The following is a 10,214-nucleotide window of genomic DNA, read 5'->3' as shown; positions in this document are numbered from 1 at the left end:
TCTTGACCTCAAGACTTGATTTTCCTTCTCTAATACCTCAATTTTTGATTTATCACTCTTCCTTGAGGTATTCCTAGGCATATGTCTAGTTGATTTGGGATTCCTACCTAGGTTATCCTTAGCCTTAGATGGGTTGATCCTAGGGTTAGCCTTTCTAGAATTATCCTTATCTAGACTCACATGTTTAGCTCCTAAGCACATGTATTGATTCCTAGGGTTATCATGCTTGTAATTATCGACAAGTGCAATAAAATTCCTAGCATGAATTTTATTAGAATTGCAAAAATGAACCTTAGAGGTTACCTTAGAGTTTGCCTTAGCTCCCCCTATCGATGTGCTCGGTCTCTTGCCCTTGTGAGGTTGCCTCCCCCTCGGACAATGGCTCCTATAGTGTCCCCTTTGCTTGCATTGGAAGCACACGATGTGCTCCTTGCCCTTGCGTTTCGGGACTCCGGCTTCCTTGACCCTTGGCGCCGGTGGAGTCTTTCTTACCCTCTTTGGACACTTGCTCTTGTAGTGCCCAAATTCCCTACACTCGAAGCACATTATGTGTAATTTGCTAGAAATTAAAATGCTTGAGTTACCTAGGGTTGAGGATGGATGAACGCTCTCATCTTCATCCCTTCCGGAGGTAGAAGCTTCTTCTTCTTGCTCCGACCTTGAAGAGGAACTCTCCTCCTCTTCTTCTTTAGATGTTGAGTGACCCTCAACTTCTAAATCTTCTCCTCCATGATGTGAGCTACTTGGCTCACTTAGCTCCTCTTCATGGCTTGAATTTGAGCTTCCCTCATGGAACTTGGCCAAGTTATCCCATAATTCCTTGGCATTGTTGTAACCTATCTTACACAAGATGTTAGTAGGCAATGAAAATTCAATTATTCTCGTTACCTCTTCGTTGATTTCGGATTTGTGAATTTGTTCTCTTGTCCACTCCTTCTTCTCAAGAGGTTTTCCTTCCTTATCCACCGGAGGAGTAAAACCTTATTGTACACAAAACCAATTCATTATGTTAGTCATAAGAAAGTACTTCATCCTTACCTTCCAATACGCGAAGTCGCCGCATTCGTAGAAGGGTGGAATGGTGACGTCTTCTCCATAGAGATCCATCTCTAGCCCGTGCTCCCCCGGGTGTTGATCCGTGATACCAATTGTTGGATCGAAAAGAATTTAGATATCTCCACAATAGCATGATATTGTCCACTTTGGGCCTAGGCCCTCATGGCTTTGCTCTTGGGCTCTCCCCAAAAGGCCTCATGCCAATGGAGATATCTTTTCTCTTATAAACCCATGATCTTTCCCATGTGTTTTCAATATGGGACTATGTTTGCAACCTTGCAACCCCAACAATCCCCCCCTCAAACAAAGGACCATAGGCTTCCCACATCCGATCCTTGACCTACCAGGTCTTCCTGCCCCTCGGTCCACCCGACCTACTAGGACTTCATTGCCTAATCGCAACTAGGACTTCCTGCCTGGTGTCTGGTCCTCTTGATCCTAACATGGGAGCCCCCACTTTCTTTGTTCGAGGTCAATATTGTACCCACATGACTCAATCAGACCATAGCTCTTGTGCACAGTCGGCGGTTAAACCTTCTGGCAGTCCGGGCTCTGATACCACTTGTTAGGATCCTTCGTACGGCTAGAGAGGGGGGTGTGAATAGCCGACCCCAATCTTTCTCGTTTCTTCCTACGATTAGGTTAGCGCAGCGGAAATACAAAGTAGAAAGAAAACAGGAGAAGAAAGACAAACCATATAATAAGGTTCGGAGATGAACTCCTACTCCTCGGCGTGTCCGTAAGGTGGACGAAGCCTACCAATCCGTCGGTGGATGAGTCCCCGGAAACCCGGCTAATAGATACTCCTTGTGGGTGGAGAAACCTCACCACAATCTTTGCAACAGCAATAGGAGTACAAATAGGAACAAGAAAACAAGAACAGAAATGTAAACAACACTTGCTTGCCTTCTTGAAGTCAGCAGGAACCCTGGTGAAGCAGCAGCTTCTTGGATCCAAGCTTAGCTAGAAAACCAGCAACAGGAAGAAGCTCACGCGAAGCTTTAGCACCCAACGAGCTCAACAAAGCTCAAGAAGAAGAAGCGAAGCAAGAGTACTTCGGAAGGAAGAAGAAACCTCAGAATCCTCGGCCCTTTATACCGAAGAAGAAGGCTGGAAATGCTTTGTTGCTAGTGACATAAACTTTCAAACGAGTACAAGAAGAATGTATGGGTCTCGCAGTTCGATCGGTCGTGGACCGATCGGGAGGATGCCTGATCGGTCTCATGGGGTACAACACCTAATTCGGTGCTCACTCGACACATTCCTAGAACAGAGTGGAGGAAAATTGAGCTCGATTGACCTTGAGGTCCGATCGATTCTGACCGCGGATCAGGGAAATTGTTATGTATCATTGGATCGGTCTGCCGACCACTTCTCGACCCTAAACCTAAGGCTTCCACACCAACATCCGGTCAACCTTGACTGTTGGTACATCATGCCTAGCATCCGGTCACTCCCTTGACCTGCTAGCACTCCCGCTAAGTGTCCGGTCAATCCTTTGACCCACTTAGACTTTTCCACACCGGATGTCCGATCATCCCGATCCATCTGGATTTTCCTCTTCGTGCCAAGTATCCGATCACTCCCTTGACCTACTTGGACTTTCCAACACCGTCCGATCATCCCTGATCCATCTGGATTTTCCCTTGCCCGCTTCACTCACGGGACTTTCCACGGCTTCACTCACCAGATTTCACTGCCTAACATCAGCTAGGACTTTCACTGCTCGGCTTCACTCACGGGACTTTCCAACCGCCTAACATCCCAGCTTAGGGCTTTCCCATTGCCTAACATCCCGATTAGGACTTTTCCTCGTGCCAAGCTCCCTGCTTGAAGTGCCAAGTCTCCATACTTGGACTTTCCAGCAAATCTCCATACTTGGACTTTTCCCGTGCCAAGTCTCCATACTTGGACTTTTCGCGTGCCAAGCTCCCTGCTTGGACTTTTCCGTTGCCAAGTCTCCACACTTGGACTTTTCAGGTCAACCAGGTCAACCTTGACCTAAGGTTGCACCTACAATCTCCCAAACATCTATTCTTGTCCCATATCAAGAATACAACTCTTCCACGAGTGTCAAACATCAACATGCAACTCAACTAGGTCAACCTTGACCTAAGGTTGCACCGACAATCTTCCCAAGTCAAACATCAAAATACAACTCGAGTCAAGTTACCTCGAGTTGGGTCAACCAGGTCAACCTTGACCTAAGGTTGCACCAACATTATGGGCTCGTGGTTCCTTCGAGTTTACTACTGCACCGCTATTATCACAATAAATTGTGATGATTTTGGGTAAACCAGGAATCACATCTAAGTCCATCAAAAAGTTCTTGAGCCATACAACTTCTTTGGCTGCCTCGGAGGCTACCTGTAACGACCCAACTCCTAGGTACTAAGCTGTGAGCCGAATCGCTACCTTAACTACTGAAACTACTGTGTTGTACTGTGCGGAAACTGGGTAAAATAAAATTTTACTAAACTATTGTAGTTGCCTCTGTTAACTCTGTGAGAGTGAGATTTCATATCCAACTACCTTCTAGATATTCATAGCTATACTGAGGAGGTGAAACTGGAGCTTTGGATCGGTCCGTGGAACGATCCACTGGCACCCACGCGAACACTGGCTGGATCGGTTTGCCGACCGATCCAGCTGCTCACTGATCGGTCGGTGAGACCGATCAGTGGCTCACTGATCGGTCGGGCGACCGATCAGTGACTGCTGAATTCGTCCCGAACTCTCTGTTCGCGGAGGGATCGATCGGCTGACCGATCCTGGGAGATACAGTAAGCTACTGTATCCATCTGGATCGGTCGGCTGACCGATCCAGGAGAAGGAAAAGCACTGGATCGGTCTGCTGACCGATCTAGGTTCTGATAGTTTGATACGAAATCAGAATTTCTGATTTCCAGCACTGATTCATGCCAAAAATCGCATACAAAAGTTCTAGATACATGAAAAACACTCTAGCATGTAAATACTAACATTCCAAACATGATAAACTAAACAAGACATAGTTTATTAAGCTGTAACACCTAGTAACAAGACTAAGTCATAAAACTAGGCATGTTAAGTACTAAAACTGAAATAAAAGCGTATAGATCCCAAAGATCTTTATTCCAAACCCCTTGCACACACACATCATCGTAGCATCGCCCTCCAGCCTCCGCTAATCCACTTTTCTTTTACCGGTATCTGCAGTATAAGAAAAGTAGCATCTGTAAGCTAAGAAGCTTAGTAAGAAACCATCTACCTCACAAAAACATGCAACGATGCGATTATGTTTTTAAAACATGCTGTTTGAAAACTGAACTGAGCATGGCAACATGGCATGGCATATAAAAGCATAAACTGGAACTAAAAGCATAAATTGAACATGCTTTAAACTGAACATGGCATACTTATAAACTGAGTATGAAACTGAACTAGTCATGCATATATCTAAATCTGTACATGAACTCAAATCATGTAAACTGAACCTGAACTGAACTGAAAGCTAAATTAGTGTTCTCATCACTAGTTTCAAATTTGAAAACTATACATATAATAGATGAAAATACTAAACATGCTGTTGGGGCCCTGACAACTGTACTTACTGTGCGCGCATCCCTACGAGACCCGGGATTGCAAGTTCCGAATCCAGCAGGGTTACTAGGTTATCTGAACCTAGGGACGACTGTGGGAGTCCAGCCCATGGATATCTTACTTTGCTGTTCTAGGTTATTTGAACCTTGAGCTAGGTTATCTGAACCTAGAGGCTACTGTGGGAGCCCACCCAATGGATATCTGATCCATATAGCTGTAATAACTGATAATAAACTGAATAAAATATTTCTAATACATTTTACATGCTGTTAGGACGCCTACTGGTGCATCCTTCTGAACTGGGCATTCTACCGAATGCATGGTGTGCACTGACAGCACACCTTATAACTGAAAACTGTAAAACTACTGAACTAACGCCGAAACTAACAAGCGAGAGCAATTATACTGCAGGTGAGGGGTTTCTTACCTCAATCGCAAGGTTTTCTTACGATTCTATCCGCTAGGTTTTCCGGAAAATTGCTCCGTTCGACGAACCGCTTACGTCCTCGCGTTCCTCTCGCGGAGAAGAACCTTTTTCGTGTTGGAGTCGTCGCTGGAAGATGTTCCCTTGACCCTTGGCTTGGTGTGTCGTGCGTGAGGAAGAGGAGAAGAAGAGAGGTGCGGCGGTTTTAGGTTTCGGGTGAGGAAAAACTACGGTGAGAAATAATCTAAAACTTCTCACTTAAATCCTTATTTATATTTACTAATTAATTCATCCAAAAATCAATTATAAATATAATTGATTCCCTCTTCTTTCAGCACGGCCCTGCTGGGTTCAACTGGTTACTAGCATTATCCCTTACACCATAGGTCTCGGGTTCGATTCCCGCCTAAGCTATTTTGCGGTTCTAATTATTTTTGCTACTTCCGCTACTCGAAAAATTTCGGAAAAATATCTAAAAATTCCAGAAAAATCATAGAATAATTCTAATGCAAGTTTGAGAATTTTGGTGTTACAATCCCCATACCTTATAAAAGTTCGTCCCCGAACTTGGTACCTCTGTCTCATGCTGGCCTCTGTCTCCCAAGTCGCCTCTGCTGTGTGATTTTGCTGACTTTAACTAATGGTACTTTCTTGTTCCGTAATTTCTTTCTGCTCGGTCTATTATCCGAATAGGCCGATCATTGAGATCATCACGGACTGCACCAACCGGGGCTCAATCACCGGTGGCGTCGAATATGCTTCTTCACTGGAGACATGAAATACGTTGTGGACGGTTGGATCTCCCGAGGTAGCTCTAGCTCATATGCTACCTTGCCCACTCTTCGTGATAAGGTATGGTCCCACATATCCGGGAGCCAGCTTGCCCTTCTTTCCAAAACGCATGACTCCTTCATGGGAGCTACCGAGGAAAATCTGATCCCCAGAAAACTCTAGGGTGCGTGGTGTATCGATAGCTCTTCGACTCCTGTCTCTATCCTCTGGCGAATCTGCTGTATATCTGCTACTAGATCTGTCTGAAGCTCTAGTTCCTTCTATTCACCACTCTTATACCAGCAGAGATCCGCACCTCCGCCCATAGAGTGCCTCATAAGGTGCCATGCCGATAGTGGCTCGATAACTGTTGTTGTATGCAAATTCTGCTAGACTCGGATATTTGCACCAACTTCCTGAAATCTAGGGCATAAGCCGGGCATATCTTCAGTACACGATTTACTCGCTCCGTCGACCATCCGAGGATGGAAGGTCATCTTTGAATTTTAACTGGGTGCCCATAGTTGACTGTACACACTTCCAGTGATGTCTCTGTCTGATATAATGGTTCGTGGGACTCCATGCAGCCTGACAATCTCCTTGAGATACAATTGAGCTAGCTGCTCCATGGAATAGGATATTCTGATAGCTAAGAAGTGGGCTGATTTAGTCAACCTGTCGACTATTACCCAGATGGCATCGAAACCATTCGTGGTTCTGGGTAATCCCACTATGAAGTCCATAGAGATATCCTCCCACTTCCATTCTAGAATCTGGATCGGCTGCAGAACTCCTCCTGGTCGCTGATGTTCTGCCTTAACCCTCTGACAGGTTAGACAGATGCTGACGTATCTAGCGATATCTCGCTTCATCCCAAGCCACCAAAATCGTTTCCTTAGATCCTGATACATTTTGGTGGAACCAGGATGCATCGCATAGGGAGTCCTGTGAGCCTCGTCTAGAATCTGTTTTCATAGTTCCTCTTGATCTGGAACACAAAGTCTGTCACCACAGTACACTACCCCACTGGCGGACACTCTGAACTCTCCACTTTCTGATTCTGCTAACCCTTGCTTGATTTTCTGGATTTCAGGATCCTGCTCCTGAGCTGTCTGGATATCATCAAGCAAGGTAGATGCTAAGGACATAGCGGAAAGCTGCCCGACTATAAGCTCGAGACTAAAAGTTGTAATCTCCTTCCTTAGGGGTGGTGACATAGCTGCTAAAGATAATAAGGTAGCACTGGACTTCCTGCTGAGTGCGTCTGCTACCTTATTAGCTTTCCCTGGATGGTAGAGGATATCTATGTCATAATCCTTGACCAGCTCTAACCATCTGCGCTGTCGCATATTCAGATCCTTCTGAGTAAAGAAATACTTCAGACTTTGATGATCTGTATACACTCTGCACTGAGCTCCGTACAAATAATGTCTCCAAATCTTGAGAGCGAACACCACTGCTGCAAGCTCAAGGTCGTGAGTAGGATAGTTCCTCTCATAATCCTTGAGTTGTCTGGAGGCATAGGCGATCACCTTGCCCTGTTGCATCAGTACTGCTCCTAATCCCAATTTAGAGGCGTCACTGTAGATGTCAAAGCTGTCTGTGTTTTCTGGTATAGCTAAAATAGGAGCACTGGTCAATCTCCGTTTTAGTTCGCTGAAGCTGTTCTCGCAGTCCTCTGTCCACTGAAATTTCTTGTTCTTCCTGGTGAGAGCTGTCAGTGGGGTGGCTATCCTGGAGAAGTCCTCTAGAATTTCCTGTAGTAGCCTGCTAATCCCAGAAAGCTTCTGATTTCACTGGCGTTCCTGGGTCTCTTCCAGTTACTTATTGCTTCTATTTTGCTGGGATCTACCATAACACCATCCTTTGAGATGATGTGACCTAGAAAGGCTACCTGGTCTAGCCGAAATTCACATTTCGTGAATTTGGCGTACAGCTGGTTCTGCTGAAGGATCTGCAAAACTGTCTTCAGATGCTCTGCATGGTCCTCCTGAGTGCCTGAATAGATAAGAATGTCATCGATGAACACGATGACAAACTTGTCTAAGTATTCTCTGAATACTCTGTTCATGAGGTCCATGAAAGTAGCTGGAGCGTTTGTTACGCCGAAAGGCATGACTACGACCTCATAATGTCCGTATCTGGTCCTGAAAGCTGTTTTAGGTATATCACCTTTCTTGACTCTAACCTGGTGATATCCTGATCTGAGGTCAATTTTAGAGAACACTGTGGCTCCCTTTAGCTGGTCAAACAGGTCATCTATCCTGGGGAGAGGGTACCTGTTTTTAATTGTGACCTGGTTCAAGGCACGGTAGTCTATGCATAAGCGCATGCTTCCATCCTTCTTCTTCACGAACAACACAGGTGCTCCCCATGGTGAGTGACTAGGGCGTATGAAACCCTTGTCAAGAAGCTCCTGTAATTGCTCCTGAAGTTCCTTCAGTTCTGCTGGAGCCATGCGGTACGGTGCCTTGGAAATTGGATTTGTACCGGAATGAGCTCTATCTCAAATTCAATCTCCTGTCTGGTGCTAAGCCTGGTAACTCTTTAGTCACAAACGACTCGAACCTCGATAGCTGTTGGTTCTTGTCTGGCTGGTGTTGACTACATTTCCTAAAAATCCCATGCATCCTGAATCCAATAGCTGCTGTGCTTTCAATGCTGAGAGAAACTTCCTGGCTTTTCTCTTTGGTTTTCCTATGAACTCAAACTGTACTCCTGCTTCAGGTTGGAATATGACCTTCTGTTTACGGCACTCTATAGAAGCGCCGTATCTGATCAGAAAATCCATTCCAAAGATGACATCGTAGTCAGTCATTTCTAGCACTATCAGATCACCAAAAAGTTCTCTGTCTGCTATAATGACTGGCACTGCTCTGAGCCAGTGTGTAGATGCCATAATGTCTCCTGAGGGTAGTGTTGTCAGAAACTGACTATTGAGTACCTCTGGAGGTGTTGCTAATTTCTCGGCAAACGCCCTGGATACATAAGAGTGGGTTGCCCCAGTATCGAATAAGACAGTTGCATTATGCTGTAAAATACTGATCTGACCTGTGACAACTGTCGAGGCATTTGCTATGTCCTCTCTGGTCAGTGAGAAAATCCTGGCATTCGGGATAGCTGTGGGGGCTTCTAATCTGCCCTGACTGATCTGTGGACCATCTAAGGCAGCATACATCTGATGTAGCTGCGCTGGCTGAGCTCCATACTGTATCGGCTGAGGCTGAGGAAGGCTGTTCTTGTTCGGGCACTGTTTAGCCATGTGCCCTTCCTATCCACATTCAAAACAACCTCGCATACCCTTGCGGCAAACTCCTGGATGATGTTTCCCACAAGTAGCACACTTGGGATGTCTGGAATGTTTTCCAGCTGGTCCTCCTTTTGGGTCACTGCTTGCCTTACGTTTCCCCTTCCAGTTGGAGCTATGTCCCTGTTGTTTCTGCTGAGTACCTTGGGCTCTGTGGAAACCTGCTTCTGCTGGGTGATGCTGTGCTGATAGTGCTCGGTGATCAGAGCACTACTCACTAGCTCCTCTGTGGTTTGTGGCCTATGAACGCCACCAGCCACATTCATTACGATCTCTGGTCTGAGCATCTTCAGCATCAAGTGTACTCGTTCCTTCTCTGAGCTGACTAGTTCTGGACACATACGGGCCAACCTGTTGAATTTCTTCACGGCCTCCTGAACTGATAGGTTGCCCTGATGAAATTCTGTAAACTCGTCATAGTGTCGGTTCGTGACTTGCATGTGAAAGAATTCCTCGAAGAATTCTTTCTCGAAGTTGGCCCATGTCATCTGGTTTACTGGCCACTTCGATTTAATCCGCTCCCACCACATGCGTGCTCTCAGTTAGAAGGAGGCACACTTCACCTTTTCATGCTCGGCGGTCTAGAAGCTCCATCGTGCTTTCCAGTGTTTTAAACCATGGCATCCCATGGTTCACTGGTGCCCGAGAAGTTCTCGGGCTTAATTCTCTGCCACCGGATAAGGTAAGCTTCTCTCTTAGCCTCTGCTACTGCAGGCTGAGCTGGTACAACCTCTGTGATTACTGGAGTCGTGAGGTTCGGTACTGGAGTGACTGGGGGAGTAGTCTGCTGGTTAGCCTTTAAGGAGGCTATCTCCTGCTGCTGTTCAGCTAACTGCTGCTGTAGCTGAGCCACTAGTGCTGTAAGGTCTGGGGGAGGCACTGAGCTGGAAGTCCTCGTACCATTTTCTAAATAGCAGAGAACACATATATATAACTAGGCTATCATGTTATAGTTAACTACTGGTAACATGTTAAATACTATCACTGTAAACATGAATTAATTAACTACCAACATGAGAGCAAACATGAAAGCACATATAACTGATATGAAAGCTGAAAACAAACTGAGTGAGA

Source organism: Zingiber officinale, chromosome 6B (assembly GCF_018446385.1).
Source record: "Zingiber officinale cultivar Zhangliang chromosome 6B, Zo_v1.1, whole genome shotgun sequence".
In the NCBI taxonomy this organism is placed as follows: domain Eukaryota; kingdom Viridiplantae; phylum Streptophyta; class Magnoliopsida; order Zingiberales; family Zingiberaceae; genus Zingiber; species Zingiber officinale.
This window is presented reverse-complemented; position numbering follows the sequence as displayed.